This window comes from Pseudophryne corroboree, chromosome 10 (assembly GCF_028390025.1).
Source record: "Pseudophryne corroboree isolate aPseCor3 chromosome 10, aPseCor3.hap2, whole genome shotgun sequence".
Lineage (NCBI taxonomy): Eukaryota > Metazoa > Chordata > Amphibia > Anura > Myobatrachidae > Pseudophryne > Pseudophryne corroboree.
Genome location: NC_086453.1, coordinates 255,604,804 through 255,621,005, shown reverse-complemented (window position 1 = coordinate 255,621,005; position 16,202 = coordinate 255,604,804). Strand labels below are relative to the sequence as shown.

The following is a 16,202-nucleotide window of genomic DNA, read 5'->3' as shown; positions in this document are numbered from 1 at the left end:
ACCTAAATCTTTTTCTCGTAGTTCGTAGAGGATGCTGGGCGCCCGTCCCAAGTGCGGACTACTACTGCAAGACTTGTATATAGTTTTGCTTACATAAGGATTATGTTATAGTTTTCATCGGTCTTGGACTGATGCTATGTTGTTTTCATACTGTTAACTGGGTAGTATATCACAAGTTATACGGTGTGATTGGTGTGGCTGGTATGAATCTTGCCCTTGGATTAACAAAAATCCTTTCCTCGTACTGTCCGTCTCCTCTGGGCACAGTTTCTCTAACTGAGGTCTGGAGGAGGGGCATAGAGGGAGGAGCCAGTGCACACTCAGACCTAAAGTCTTTCTTAAAGTGCCCATGTCTCCTGCGGAGCCCGTCTATCCCCATGGTCCTTACGGAGTCCCCAGCATCCTCTACGGACTACGAGAAAAAGATTTACCGGTAGGTTTAAAATCTTATTTTTTGGCCTTATAGTGTTTAAATCTTAAACTTAGTAATGTTTTGGCATGTTGGTGCCAATGTTACGACAAACACATAAGTTAAATTGCGGAAAATAATATTACTATTTTGCAAGCTTACACATGTGTTTATTTTGCAGCATCTTCAACACAATCTGCTGCTGTATGGCTGAAGTGGACATACGTATCTTTACTGGATGTGGACAAGGCCATTTTGGTCAGAATCCATTTGATGTTTTTTTTTTTTTTGGTAAGTATAGCAGATTTTGTGGAATTTAGAGTTAATTAGTCTCATTAAATGGATTATTATGAGATGATTAATTTATTTCATCATTACAGTTTCTTATTCACAATCAAGATGAGGGGAGTGTGGTTGGCGTCTTGGAGGTGTGACCAAAATTTGGAGTGGTGGTACCGAAGAAACTGTCGACAATCTTCGTGGCGGAGTAGACTGCTGTGGTTGTGATTGGACATCAGACCTTGCTTTCTTTGTTGCCACATGTACTTTTGTTTGGTGTGCTACAGGAGTCCTCCTTCTGCTGGTCAAAACTTCTTGGGATGGACCTGGGATTTAAAGTGTACTTTGGTTATGGCCATTCCTTTACAAACATAACCTATACTACAATGGACACTTTACCTGCTTCCGCAGCGTCATCATCATCAGATGTAATGGGAGTGACTGTAGGCCGACCAGTACTGCTTTTTTTCAACACTGTAAATAATGAAACAAATAAAAGATCTCATTTCTTCATGCTATTGTTGATACATCCACCCATTATGTTTACAAACATTAAATATTTCTCAAATGGATGCTTATTTATGTGCGCATAATTTCTGTACAAAACCATAAATGTTTTGAAAAAATACACACATTGGCCAATAGCCATATGCACTATGGAAAGTGCAACACAGGAAATAATGTACAGGACACAGACATAGGACACGGGCAGATTTAATAATCCTGGTGAAATGATAAAGTGGTTGTTAATAAAGCACCAGCCAATCACCTCCTAAGTGACATTTTGCAAACCCAGCCTGTAACATGGAAGTTATGAGCTGAAGTGCCTTGGGTCCTATTGGAGAAAGAGCGCTATATAAATAAAATTATTATTATAATTATTATTGTTTGGTAATTTATCAACTTTATCACTTCAGGCTTAATAAATCTGCCCCACAATTACGAATACATACACTAACTACCCAAAACACATACATCTTCATTGAAAAATGTTATGTCATTAATGAAAGATGCAATATAGAAAATGCTCTGTGATGTGGCACTACAAACACACATTAGCACAATATGAGGCAAAAACCAAAACACATTAAAAAAAACCATCATAATAGTACGCTAACTAAGTCTGCAGTGTTGTGTCAGGGTACAAATACAGACTCTAAATGTACCAAAAAATAGTGGTTTTGTCTTAAACAACATTGCATACAGTACTAATGAAATGACACATGTAACTGGCTTCAAAGCCACTTTACACTACTCCAGCCTCTAACATGTCAACCACTGATTTTCAAACATTGCACATGGATAACTGAAAACAAAAACATAGGCCAACTTGCAAACTGGCAAATGTGTCAAAGGAAAACATTATTGCTGTACAATTCAATGACACACCAAATCCAAACTACACATGGAAAATGTACTGTAAAAAAAAACCACATGACATACTATAAAGTACTATGTTATATTGGCTTTGGTAAAAAAACAAACCAAAAACAATGTATTTGCTGACGCACACATGACACACATTACCAAAAAACCTAAAGACAGAAGTAATGGAATGGAATGATAAGACAAATACACATGCTCACCATCCTTCCTGGGCAGATCGGAATCACGGACATGGGTTGCAGACACTACTTCAGGAGGTATTAAACTCCGCATGGGCTCCTCATAGTCCAGATATCTGGCAATATAGGGCTGTCCACCACCGGTTTTGCGAGCCAACTTCACCTCCTTGGCCATTTTGGACTCGACACGTCGATTTATGTCATAGTACCGTTTGCGGCACGTGTCCTCCGTCCGCTTGACCACCCCCTCACTATTTACAGCAGCAACAACTTTCGCCCACAACACCGTCTTCCGTGTTGGCACCTTGGCGGACTCAGGCCCAAATAGCTGCCGCTGATACTTCATCAGCTCCCGCACCAATGCCACATTTTCTGCATAACTAAACTTTACATTCCGCCCAGTCTTAGTAGTGGTGCGTGGCTGCGGAGCTGTCTGACTGTCACTATCACTGTCACTTGAGGCTGCTGCAGCAACCTCACCCACCTCCTCCATCTCACTAACCTCACTCTCACTCACCTCCTCCACCTGACCAACCTCCTCCCCCTCACTCACCTCTGAGTCAGACATAATTGTCTGGTTAAACAATTAACACAGATAAAAAAACAACAACAACACACTCCTCCACTACCACTGCACAACTCACACACACACACACACACACACACACACACACACACACACACACACACACACACAAAAGACAAGGGACTCTAAATCAAAAAAACTTGGACAAAAAAATGAGACAAAAAAAAAAAAACAAGACTACAAGAATGACAAGACTACTTTCAAACACAATACTACACTCAGAAACCGCCCAAAAAACTCCTCACCAAACCAACTACTCACCAACCTCCACAGCACAACCTCCCTCCTCACCACTAACTAAACCCACGAGGTGCGGACGGTTTGGGGTGTATTTATATGGTTGCGCACAGACACTCCATCTGAAACACAACCAATCACGAACGGGGATGAAAAACGAAACAAAGTGAAAATGCGGCCGTGGTTGAAAAAAATCCCTGCCGCGTTTAACATAGAAAATAACCCTGTAAAAACAACAAAAACACGTACGCAAACGACAATGATGGCAGTAACTGTGCCAAAAAAAAAAACGACTGGCATCGACATCGGAAAACACGAAAACCATAAACTCGACTGCTTAGTAACTTGGCGTATATAGTTTCAAAAAGTTGAATGAAAATGCACCCGATACAAAACGAGTTTAAACACTACATAAACCGACTCAAACACGAATATTAGTAAATATAGGCCAATGTTTTTTATTCAAGCCTCTTCGTAGTTCCGAAGCCAGACGGCTCGGTCAGACCGATTTTAAACCTGAAAAATCTGAATCTCTACCTGAAAAGGTTCAAGTTCAAGATGGAATCCCTGAGGGTAGTGATTTCCAGTCTGGAAGAGGGGGGCTTCATGGTGTCAGTAGACATAAAAGATGCTTACTTGCATGTTCCCATTTATCCTCCTCACCAAGCTTATCTGAGATTCGCAGTACAGGATTGCCATTACCAATTTCAGACGTTGCCGTTCGGACTCTCCACAGCACCGAGGGTATTCACCAAGGTGATGGCGGAGATTATGGTCCTCCTTCGTTAAAAAGGAGTCAATATAATTCCTTATCTGGACAATCTCCTGATAAAAGCGAGATCCAGGGAACAGTTGGTGCAGAACATCGCACTCTCCCTGTCAATACTCCAACAACACTGTTGGATCATGAATTTTCCAAAGTCGCAGTTGGAATCGACGACAAGATTGTCCTTTTTAGGGATGATTCTGGACACAAAAGTACGGAGAGTATTTCTTCCAGTGGAAAAAGCTCTGGAAATCCAGAAAATGGTCAAACAAATATTGAAACCAACAAGCGTGTCGATCCATCAATGCATTCGGTTGTTGGGGAAAATGGTAGCAGCCTACGAGGCCATACAGTTTGGCCGATTTCATCCCTGAGTATTCCAGTGGGACCTGTTGGACAAGTGGTCCGGATCCCACCTACACATGCTCCGGAAAATAATCCTGTCCCCCAAAGCCAGGATTTCGCTCCTGTGGTGGCTACACAGTTCTCACCTACTAGAGGGATGTAGGTTTGGGATTCACGACTGGGTCCTAATAACCACGGATGCAAGTCTCCGAGGCTGGGGAGCTGTCACACAGGGGGAAAGCTTCCAAGGAAAATGGTCAAGTCAGGAAGCCTGCCTTCACATAAACGTTCTGGAATTGAGAGCCATTTACTACGGCCTTCTACAAGCGGTACATCTTCTTCAAGATCCCGTGCAGATCCAGTCGGACAATGTAACAGCAGTCGTGTACATAAATAGGCAAGGCGGAACAAAAAGCAGAGCGGCAATGGCAGAGGTGACAAGGATTCTCCAATGGGCAGAAAGACATGTTAGAGCTCTGTCAGCAATTTTCATTCCGGGAGTGGACAACTGGGAAGCAGACTTCCTCAGCAGACATGATCTCCATCCAGGAGAGTGGGGCCTCCACCAAGAAGTCTTCGCAGAGGTGACAAGTCTTTGGGGAGTTCCTCAAGTAGACATGATGGCATCTCGTCTAAACAAGAAGCTTCAGAGATATTGTTCCAGGTCAAGAGACTCTCAAGCAATAGCAGTGGATGCACTGGTGACCCAGTGGGTGTTTCGGTCGGTATATGTTTTCCCTCCACTTCCACTGATTCCAAGAGTTCTCAAAATAATAATAAGAACAAGAGTTTGAGCAATCTTTATTGCCCCAGACTGGCTAATGAGGGCTTGGTATCCAGATCTTCAGGAGTTGCTCATAGAAGATCCTCGGCCTCTTCCTCCTCGAGAGGACCTACTACAGCAGGGGCCGTGTGTGTATCAAGACTTACTGCGGCTACGTTTGACCTGATACTAGTGCAGTGGCGCTACCGCTGGCGCATTCCCCCCTTGCTATGACCCCTGGTACCAGTTTACAATCTGTAGCTGCGTGGGTCATGGAGGACAGGGGAAACACAGGATTTACCCATTCTGCTGTTGGTGGAGGGCACACGGCAAATATACAGGCATTTGAGTGGCGGGACATTCTATGGAGCTCTCTGATGCTGCAGCCCCGTGGTCGCGATTGCAATCACGGCTTTTGCAGAGACGGAGACACAGCTGTCTCCGTCTCTAAAATATTAAATTCAGATCATCAGGGGAGTTTCCAGGTACTCGGAACCCCCCCCCCCCTGCATGCGCCACTTGAGGAGCAACGTGCATGCAGCCATTAAGATCCGCAGCAGCAGGAAATGGCGCCTTCCTGCCGCTGGTCCCGCCCCACGAAGCCCCGCCCCTTGCAATGGTGCGCGGTCCCTAATACAGATTATACTGGCCACATTAAAAACAGTAAAGCATGCATTGTTACAGTAGACACAAAGCCTTTTAAGACAGTGAGCACTGTGGGGCAACAGCCCTGAGCCAGTTTGTCCATGGTGAGCGCCGCAGCTCCGGGCCTGTGACCACCGCATGACTTGCCGCCAAAACTGCACCAGGGACCCGCTAACCGGGACCCTGGTGTAACACTCACCGCACCTTGTAACTTTGCCATCTGTTAGAGGGTGTCGGCTAGCTGCTGGCGTGGGAACACATACTAACGATGTGTGATCAGCGCCTCAGGAGTTCAGTGTCCTATCAGCTGGGATTACGAACCATTAACCCTCAGGAGGTTGGTTCGATCCCCCAATTAAGTCCCACGAAGCAGGTAGTCTGGTTGCCAACCAGAGCTACCTGAAAATAATAAACTAAAATAATAATAAAGAAAAAAAATTCTGGAGCGCCAGATAAGTGCACCCGGCTCCTTGGGCACATTTTTCTAAACTGAGTCTGGCAGGAGGGGCATTGAGGTGAGGAACTAGCACACACATACACACACTAAAAGTTTTAAAGTGCTAGGCTCCAGTGGACCCGATCTATACCCCATGGTACTAAAGTACAAGATCCCAGTATCCACTAGGACGTAAGAGAAATAAAACTTATATGGCCCCCACACATAGGCGGATTTACGTGGTGATGATCAGGCCAATCACCCCTCCCCCCTAAGCACACAGCCCCACCAACTTAGCTGCTCCTGCAGGCAGCAGAGGTTGGGGAAGCTGCGGGTGATGGCCATGACCTAGCCATACTGGTACCACTCAGTAAGGCAGCTGAGACTGTCATCCCTGGTCGGCCAGAACAGGAGGAGGGATGCATGATATTTGTAGTTTATTTTTTTACTGATCAGGCTCTGAGCAGTAAAAGATAAACTACAAATCTCAAGATGCATTGCTCCCTCCAGAGATGGCCGCCACCAACATGTCTGTGGGCAGCGGTGAGAAGAGGTGATGGACAGCTAGGAGCTGGTCTGTGCAGCATGGTAATCCTGGGCAGCTCCGTGGATCGGTAGCTGCCCTTGTGCCCTTCCAACTACACAGAGGTAATGGAAGACAGTGTGTGGCATATAATGTGTTTGGGGGACACGGGACCCTATTCATCTTCAGTTGCAGTTTTGCTAAATTAGTGAATAAGACCCACTGTGTGGCATATAATGTGTTTGGGGGACACTGTGGCATGATGTCACATCACGTATGGAGTGGAGCAATGCTGGTGCCTCCCAGCTGCAAGTGAAGCCTCCTCTGAACAGTTGCGCCTGTCAGAGGAGGCAGGCTGACAGTGGGAGCAGTGTGGGGTGCGGGAGCTGCATCACACAAAGGGAGCCCTGGGTTGGCCACTGATGATGTAGCCATACAGTAGACCAGTGGTTCTCAAACTCGGTCCTCAGGACCCCACACGGTTCACGTTTTCCATGTCACCCAGCAGCTGCACTGTGTGTCACCAACTGTCACATTTTAAAAAGCTACAGGTGACCTGCAAAACATGGACCGTGTGGGGTCCTGAGGACCGAGTTTGAGAACCTGTGCAGTAGACAATTATATGTCTCAGAGTGGGTACTGATATCATGCACTGTAGGGACCTCCTGTATCAGAGAAGCCTTGATGTTGACCATATTTTAGCAAATATATGTAACTAAGATCTCTGAATTATCTACTGTACTACCATGTAGTATTTCAAATCTTATTGATAATGCCCCTTGTTGTGCTGGGGAAAATCTGTTTTGTGCATCTTCCTAATTTAGAATAACCCCTCCCTTTCAGCACATGAGGAGTATTACTAATTTCAATTGAGCAGCTTCCATTTTATAAATCAGAAGAGAGTGAAGCTGGTAGTTAGGTTTATCTAGCATTTACAGTCCTTTCCGTCAGTGTTCTTCATTCATCCTTGTTTCCTATATATCTTGCAAATTTGGGTGTCTTCCAAAAAATAGGATGACATGACTGTTTCCTTGCTGTGAGCTATTGGAGAGAAACCAAATTGAGTCTGAAATGGAAATCTACATGTTAGATATAATACAAGTACTGTATTGTATTCTATCTGTTTTATATTACAACTATTATAGTGTAATTTAAACGGTTCATAAAAGTGATATATATGGTTACGATTGTATTAATTAAACTTAAGATTTCTTTTTATTTTCCTAGTTGTGGAACTATGGGCCTAATTTATGTTTTTAAGTAAAGCAAAAATGCAAGCATCTGGGCAAAGCAGTGTTGTACCACAGGGCGGAAATGTACTAAGAATAGTTTTTGGCTGCGATCTATGATTGCACCTTATCGCCAAAATGTTTTTGCACCGCAAATTGCACATTTACTAATAATCGTGTTGGCTTGCGTATTTTATTTCGATGGTATATGTAGTCATTTTGTGGAGTATTGTGAGGTGTGAATTTATCTGCAATAAAGCAGCGTGTTTGCTGCAAAGACAACGTAAAAAAACCAGACGGTTCGGTCAGACCCATTTTTCATTTAAAATCCTTGAACCTATACTTGAAAAGGTTCAAGTTCAAGGTGCAATCGCTCAGAGCGGTCATCGCCAGCCTAGAAAGGGGGAGATTTTATGGTATCCCTGGACATAAAGGATGCATACCTTCATGTTCCCATATATCCACCTCATCAGGCGTACCTAAGAATTGCGGTACAGGTTATCATTACCAGGGCTTTCCACCGAGGATTTTCACCAAGGTAATGGCGGAAATGATGGTGCTTCTGCGCAAGCAGGATGTCGCAATTATCCTGTACTTGGACGATCTCCTCATAAAAGCGAGATCAAGAAAGCAGTCACTAAGCAGTGTATCACTTTTACTGAAGGTGTTACAGCAACACAGCTGTTTTCTCAATATCCCGAAGTCGCAGTTGGTTCCTACAACTGGTCTGACCTTCTTGGGCATGATTCTGGATACGGTCCAGAAAAGGGTTTATCTTCAGATAGAAAAGGCTTAGGAACTCATGACTCTGGTCAGGAACCTATTGAAGCCAAAACAGGTGTCAGTGCATTACTGCACTCGAGTCCTGGAAAAGATGGTGGCATCATACAAAGCCTTCCAATGGGACCTACTGGCAAGTGGACCGAATCACATCTACAGATTCATTTGTTCGCTCTGTCCCCAAGGGGCAGGGTATCTCTCCTGTGATGGTGTTCACCTTCTAGAGGGCCGCAGGTTCAGCATTCAGGACTGGATTCTGGTGACCACAGACGCGAGCTTCCGAGGTTGGGGAGCAGTGACACAGGGGAGAAACTTCCAGGGTCTTGGGTCAAGTCAAGAGACTTGTCTTCACATCAACGTCCTGGAGCTGAGGGCCATATACAATGCCCTTCGTCAAGCGGAGACCTTGCTTCGCGACTTACCAGTTCTGATCCAATCAGACAACATCACCGCAGTGGCTCATGTAAACCGCCAGGACGGCACAAGGAGCAGACTGGCAAGAAGCCACCAGGATTCTTCGTTGGGCGAAAAATCATGTAAGCGCACTGTCAGCAGTGTTCATTCCAGGAGTGGACAACTGGGAAGCAGACTTCCTCAGCAGACACAACCTGCATCCAGGAGTGGGGACTTCATCAGGAGGTCTCCACACAGATTGCAAGTCAGTGGGGACTGGCCCAAATAGACATGAGGACGTCCCGCCTCAACAAAAAGCTGAAAAGGTATTGCGCCAGGTCAGTAGACCCTCAGATGGTAGCTGTGGACGCCCTAGTGACACCGTGGTCTTCCAGTCGGTCTAGGTGTTTCCTCCTCTTTCTCTCATCCCAAAGGTGTTGAGAATAATAGGAAAAAGAGGAGTACAGAATTCTCATTGTTCCAGATTGGCCATGAAGGGCCTGATATCCGGATCTGCAGGAGATGCTCACAGAAGATCAGTGGCATCTTCCTCTAAGACAGGACCTGTTTCAACAGGGGCCCTATCTGTTCCAAGACTTACCGCGGCTGCGTTTGACGGCATGGCGGTTGAACGCCGGATCCTAGCGGAAAAGGGCATTCCGGATGAGGTCATTCCTACGCTGATAAAGGCTAGGAAAGACGTGACAACTAAACATTATCACCGTATATGGCGAAAATATGTTTCTTGGTGTGAGGCCAGGAATACTCCTACGGAAGAATTCCATCTGGGCCGTTTTTCTTCACTTCCTACAAACTGGAGTGAATTTGGGCCTAGAATTAGGCTCCATTAAGGTTCAGATTTCGGCCTTATCCATTTTCTTTCAAAAAGAATTGGCTTCTCTCCCAGAAGTACAGACTTTTGTGAAGGGAGTGCTGCATATTCAGCCTCCTTTTGTACCTCCGGTGGCGCATTGGGACCTTAACATGGTGTTGAGTTTCCTTAAGTCGCACTGTTTTGAACCACTTAAAATGGTGAAGTGAAAATATCTCACTTGAAAGGTGGTCATGTGGTTAGCCTTGGCTTCGGCTAGGCGAGTGTCGGAATTGGCGGCTTTGTCTCATAAAAGCCCCTATCTGGTTTTTCCATATGGATAGAGCGGAATTGCGGACCCGTCCTCAATTCTTGCCTAAGGTGGTGTCATCTTTTCATATGAACCAACCTACTGTGGTGCCTGTGGCTACACGTGACTTGGAGGATTCCGAGTCCCTTGATGTGGTCAGGGTTTTGAAAACTTACGTAGCCAGAACTGCTAGAGTCAGAAAAAACAGAAGCACTGTTTGTCCTGTATGCAGCTAACAAGGTTGGCGCTCCTGCTTCAAAGCAGAGTATTGCGCACTGGATCTGTAATACGATTCAGTGAGCGTGCGGCGGCGGGATTGCCGTTACCTAAATTGGTCAAGGCCCATTCCACTAGGAAGGTGGGCTCGTCTTGGGCGGCTGCCCGAGGGGTCTCGGCACTACAGCTGTGCTGAGCGGCTACTTGGTCGGGTTCAAACACCTTGCAAGGTTTTATAAGTTTGATACCCTGGCTTAGGAGGACCTCCTGTTTGCTCAATCAGTGTTGCAGAGTCATCCGCACTCTCCCGCCCGTTTTTGGAGCTTTGGTATAATCCCCATGGTCCTTATGGAGTCCCCAGCATCCTCTAGGACGTAAGAGAAAATAAGATTTTAAACCTAAATCTTTTTCTCGTAGTTCGTAGAGGATGCTGGGCGCCCGTCCCAAGTGCGGACTACTACTGCAAGACTTGTATATAGTTTTGCTTACATAAGGATTATGTTATAGTTTTCATCGGTCTTGGACTGATGCTATGTTGTTTTCATACTGTTAACTGGGTAGTATATCACAAGTTATACGGTGTGATTGGTGTGGCTGGTATGAATCTTGCCCTTGGATTAACAAAAATCCTTTCCTCGTACTGTCCGTCTCCTCTGGGCACAGTTTCTCTAACTGAGGTCTGGAGGAGGGGCATAGAGGGAGGAGCCAGTGCACACTCAGACCTAAAGTCTTTCTTAAAGTGCCCATGTCTCCTGCGGAGCCCGTCTATCCCCATGGTCCTTACGGAGTCCCCAGCATCCTCTACGGACTACGAGAAAAAGATTTACCGGTAGGTTTAAAATCTTATTTTTTGGCCTTATAGTGTTTAAATCTTAAACTTAGTAATGTTTTGGCATGTTGGTGCCAATGTTACGACAAACACATAAGTTAAATTGTGGAAAATAATATTACTATTTTGCAAGCTTACACATGTGTTTATTTTGCAGCATCTTCAACACAATCTGCTGCTGTATGGCTGAAGTGGACATACGTATCTTTACTGGATGTGGACAAGGCCATTTTGGTCAGAATCCATTTGATGTTTTTTTTTTTTTGGTAAGTATAGCAGATTTTGTGGAATTTAGAGTTAATTAGTCTCATTAAATGGATTATTATGAGATGATTAATTTATTTCATCATTACAGTTTCTTATTCACAATCAAGATGAGGGGAGTGTGGTTGGCGTCTTGGAGGTGTGACCAAAATTTGGAGTGGTGGTACCGAAGAAACTGTCGACAATCTTCGTGGCGGAGTAGACTGCTGTGGTTGTGATTGGACATCAGACCTTGCTTTCTTTGTTGCCACATGTACTTTTGTTTGGTGTGCTACAGGAGTCCTCCTTCTGCTGGTCAAAACTTCTTGGGATGGACCTGGGATTTAAAGTGTACTTTGGTTATGGCCATTCCTTTACAAACATAACCTATACTACAATGGACACTTTACCTGCTTCCGCAGCGTCATCATCATCAGATGTAATGGGAGTGACTGTAGGCCGACCAGTACTGCTTTTTTTCAACACTGTAAATAATGAAACAAATAAAAGATCTCATTTCTTCATGCTATTGTTGATACATCCACCCATTATGTTTACAAACATTAAATATTTCTCAAATGGATGCTTATTTATGTGCGCATAATTTCTGTACAAAACCATAAATGTTTTGAAAAAATACACACATTGGCCAATAGCCATATGCACTATGGAAAGTGCAACACAGGAAATAATGTACAGGACACAGACATAGGACACGGGCAGATTTAATAATCCTGGTGAAATGATAAAGTGGTTGTTAATAAAGCACCAGCCAATCACCTCCTAAGTGACATTTTGCAAACCCAGCCTGTAACATGGAAGTTATGAGCTGAAGTGCCTTGGGTCCTATTGGAGAAAGAGCGCTATATAAATAAAATTATTATTATAATTATTATTGTTTGGTAATTTATCAACTTTATCACTTCAGGCTTAATAAATCTGCCCCACAATTACGAATACATACACTAACTACCCAAAACACATACATCTTCATTGAAAAATGTTATGTCATTAATGAAAGATGCAATATAGAAAATGCTCTGTGATGTGGCACTACAAACACACATTAGCACAATATGAGGCAAAAACCAAAACACATTAAAAAAAACTATCATAATAGTACGCTAACTAAGTCTGCAGTGTTGTGTCAGGGTACAAATACAGACTCTAAATGTACCAAAAAATAGTGGTTTTGTCTTAAACAACATTACATACAGTACTAATGAAATGACACATGTAACTGGCTTCAAAGCCACTTTACACTACTCCAGCCTCTAACATGTCAACCACTGATTTTCAAACATTGCACATGGATAACTGAAAACAAAAACATAGGCCAACTTGCAAACTGGCAAATGTGTCAAAGGAAAACATTATTGCTGTACAATTCAATGACACACCAAATCCAAACTACACATGGAAAATGTACTGTAAAAAAAAACCACATGACATACTATAAAGTACTATGTTATATTGGCTTTGGTAAAAAAACAAACCAAAAACAATGTATTTGCTGACGCACACATGACACACATTACCAAAAAACCTAAAGACAGAAGTAATGGAATGGAATGATAAGACAAATACACATGCTCACCATCCTTCCTGGGCAGATCGGAATCACGGACATGGGTTGCAGACACTACTTCAGGAGGTATTAAACTCCGCATGGGCTCCTCATAGTCCAGATATCTGGCAATATAGGGCTGTCCACCACCGGTTTTGCGAGCCAACTTCACCTCCTTGGCCATTTTGGACTCGACACGTCGATTTATGTCATAGTACCGTTTGCGGCACGTGTCCTCCGTCCGCTTGACCACCCCCTCACTATTTACAGCAGCAACAACTTTCGCCCACAACACCGTCTTCCGTGTTGGCACCTTGGCGGACTTAGGCCCAAATAGCTGCCGCTGATACTTCATCAGCTCCCGCACCAATGCCACATTTTCTGCATAACTAAACTTTACATTCCGCCCAGTCTTAGTAGTGGTGCGTGGCTGCGGAGCTGTCTGACTGTCACTATCACTGTCACTTGAGGCTGCTGCAGCACCTCACCCACCTCCTCCATCTCACTAACCTCACTCTCACTCACCTCCTCCACCTGACCAACCTCCTCCCCCTCACTCACCTCTGAGTCAGACATAATTGTCTGGTTAAACAATTAACACAGATAAAAAAACAACAACAACACACTCCTCCACTACCACTGCACAACTCACACACACACACACACACACACACACACACACACACACACACACACACACACACACAAAAGACAAGGGACTCTAAATCAAAAAAACTTGGACAAAAAAATGAGACAAAAAAAAAAAAACAAGACTACAAGAATGACAAGACTACTTTCAAACACAATACTACACTCAGAAACCGCCCAAAAAACTCCTCACCAAACCAACTACTCACCAACCTCCACAGCACAACCTCCCTCCTCACCACTAACTAAACCCACGAGGTGCGGACGGTTTGGGGTGTATTTATATGGTTGCGCACAGACACTCCATCTGAAACACAACCAATCACGAACGGGGATGAAAAACGAAACAAAGTGAAAATGCGGCCGTGGTTGAAAAAAATCCCTGCCGCGTTTAACATAGAAAATAACCCTGTAAAAACAACAAAAACACGTACGCAAACGACAATGATGGCAGTAACTGTGCCAAAAAAAAAAACGACTGGCATCGACATCGGAAAACACGAAAACCATAAACTCGACTGCTTAGTAACTTGGCGTATATAGTTTCAAAAAGTTGAATGAAAATGCACCCGATACAAAACGAGTTTAAACACTACATAAACCGACTCAAACACGAATATTAGTAAATATAGGCCAATGTTTTTTATTCAAGCCTCTTCGTAGTTCCGAAGCCAGACGGCTCGGTCAGACCGATTTTAAACCTGAAAAATCTGAATCTCTACCTGAAAAGGTTCAAGTTCAAGATGGAATCCCTGAGGGTAGTGATTTCCAGTCTGGAAGAGGGGGGCTTCATGGTGTCAGTAGACATAAAAGATGCTTACTTGCATGTTCCCATTTATCCTCCTCACCAAGCTTATCTGAGATTCGCAGTACAGGATTGCCATTACCAATTTCAGACGTTGCCGTTCGGACTCTCCACAGCACCGAGGGTATTCACCAAGGTGATGGCGGAGATTATGGTCCTCCTTCGTTAAAAAGGAGTCAATATAATTCCTTATCTGGACAATCTCCTGATAAAAGCGAGATCCAGGGAACAGTTGGTGCAGAACATCGCACTCTCCCTGTCAATACTCCAACAACACTGTTGGATCATGAATTTTCCAAAGTCGCAGTTGGAATCGACGACAAGATTGTCCTTTTTAGGGATGATTCTGGACACAAAAGTACGGAGAGTATTTCTTCCAGTGGAAAAAGCTCTGGAAATCCAGAAAATGGTCAAACAAATATTGAAACCAACAAGCGTGTCGATCCATCAATGCATTCGGTTGTTGGGGAAAATGGTAGCAGCCTACGAGGCCATACAGTTTGGCCGATTTCATCCCTGAGTATTCCAGTGGGACCTGTTGGACAAGTGGTCCGGATCCCACCTACACATGCTCCGGAAAATAATCCTGTCCCCCAAAGCCAGGATTTCGCTCCTGTGGTGGCTACACAGTTCTCACCTACTAGAGGGATGTAGGTTTGGGATTCACGACTGGGTCCTAATAACCACGGATGCAAGTCTCCGAGGCTGGGGAGCTGTCACACAGGGGGAAAGCTTCCAAGGAAAATGGTCAAGTCAGGAAGCCTGCCTTCACATAAACGTTCTGGAATTGAGAGCCATTTACTACGGCCTTCTACAAGCGGTACATCTTCTTCAAGATCCCGTGCAGATCCAGTCGGACAATGTAACAGCAGTCGTGTACATAAATAGGCAAGGCGGAACAAAAAGCAGAGCGGCAATGGCAGAGGTGACAAGGATTCTCCAATGGGCAGAAAGACATGTTAGAGCTCTGTCAGCAATTTTCATTCCGGGAGTGGACAACTGGGAAGCAGACTTCCTCAGCAGACATGATCTCCATCCAGGAGAGTGGGGCCTCCACCAAGAAGTCTTCGCAGAGGTGACAAGTCTTTGGGGAGTTCCTCAAGTAGACATGATGGCATCTCGTCTAAACAAGAAGCTTCAGAGATATTGTTCCAGGTCAAGAGACTCTCAAGCAATAGCAGTGGATGCACTGGTGACCCAGTGGGTGTTTCGGTCGGTATATGTTTTCCCTCCACTTCCACTGATTCCAAGAGTTCTCAAAATAATAATAAGAACAAGAGTTTGAGCAATCTTTATTGCCCCAGACTGGCTAATGAGGGCTTGGTATCCAGATCTTCAGGAGTTGCTCATAGAAGATCCTCGGCCTCTTCCTCCTCGAGAGGACCTACTACAGCAGGGGCCGTGTGTGTATCAAGACTTACTGCGGCTACGTTTGACCTGATACTAGTGCAGTGGCGCTACCGCTGGCGCATTCCCCCCTTGCTATGACCCCTGGTACCAGTTTACAATCTGTAGCTGCGTGGGTCATGGAGGACAGGGGAAACACAGGATTTACCCATTCTGCTGTTGGTGGAGGGCACACGGCAAATATACAGGCATTTGAGTGGCGGGACATTCTATGGAGCTCTCTGATGCTGCAGCCCCGTGGTCGCGATTGCAATCACGGCTTTTGCAGAGACGGAGACACAGCTGTCTCCGTCTCTAAAATATTAAATTCAGATCATCAGGGGAGTTTCCAGGTACTCGGAAACCCCCCCCCCCCCTGCATGCGCCACTTGAGGAGCAACGTGCATGCAGCCATTAAGATCCGCAGCAGC

The 16,202-nt window shown here is 44.7% G+C and overlaps 2 long non-coding RNA genes across 2 annotated transcripts; both read right to left on the bottom strand.

Annotated features, from left to right (window-relative positions):
• Positions 1–783: 783 nt before the first annotated feature.
• LOC134965486 (uncharacterized) lies at positions 784–1,157 on the bottom strand. Its single transcript, XR_010188393.1, has 2 exons — positions 1,088–1,157; positions 784–1,014 (listed from the first exon to the last, which is right to left on the bottom strand). It is a non-coding gene; the product is annotated as an uncharacterized LOC134965486 (long non-coding RNA).
• A 10,314-nt stretch (positions 1,158–11,471) lies between these two features.
• LOC134965485 (uncharacterized) lies at positions 11,472–11,845 on the bottom strand. Its single transcript, XR_010188392.1, has 2 exons — positions 11,776–11,845; positions 11,472–11,702 (listed from the first exon to the last, which is right to left on the bottom strand). It is a non-coding gene; the product is annotated as an uncharacterized LOC134965485 (long non-coding RNA).
• Positions 11,846–16,202: the final 4,357 nt, after the last annotated feature.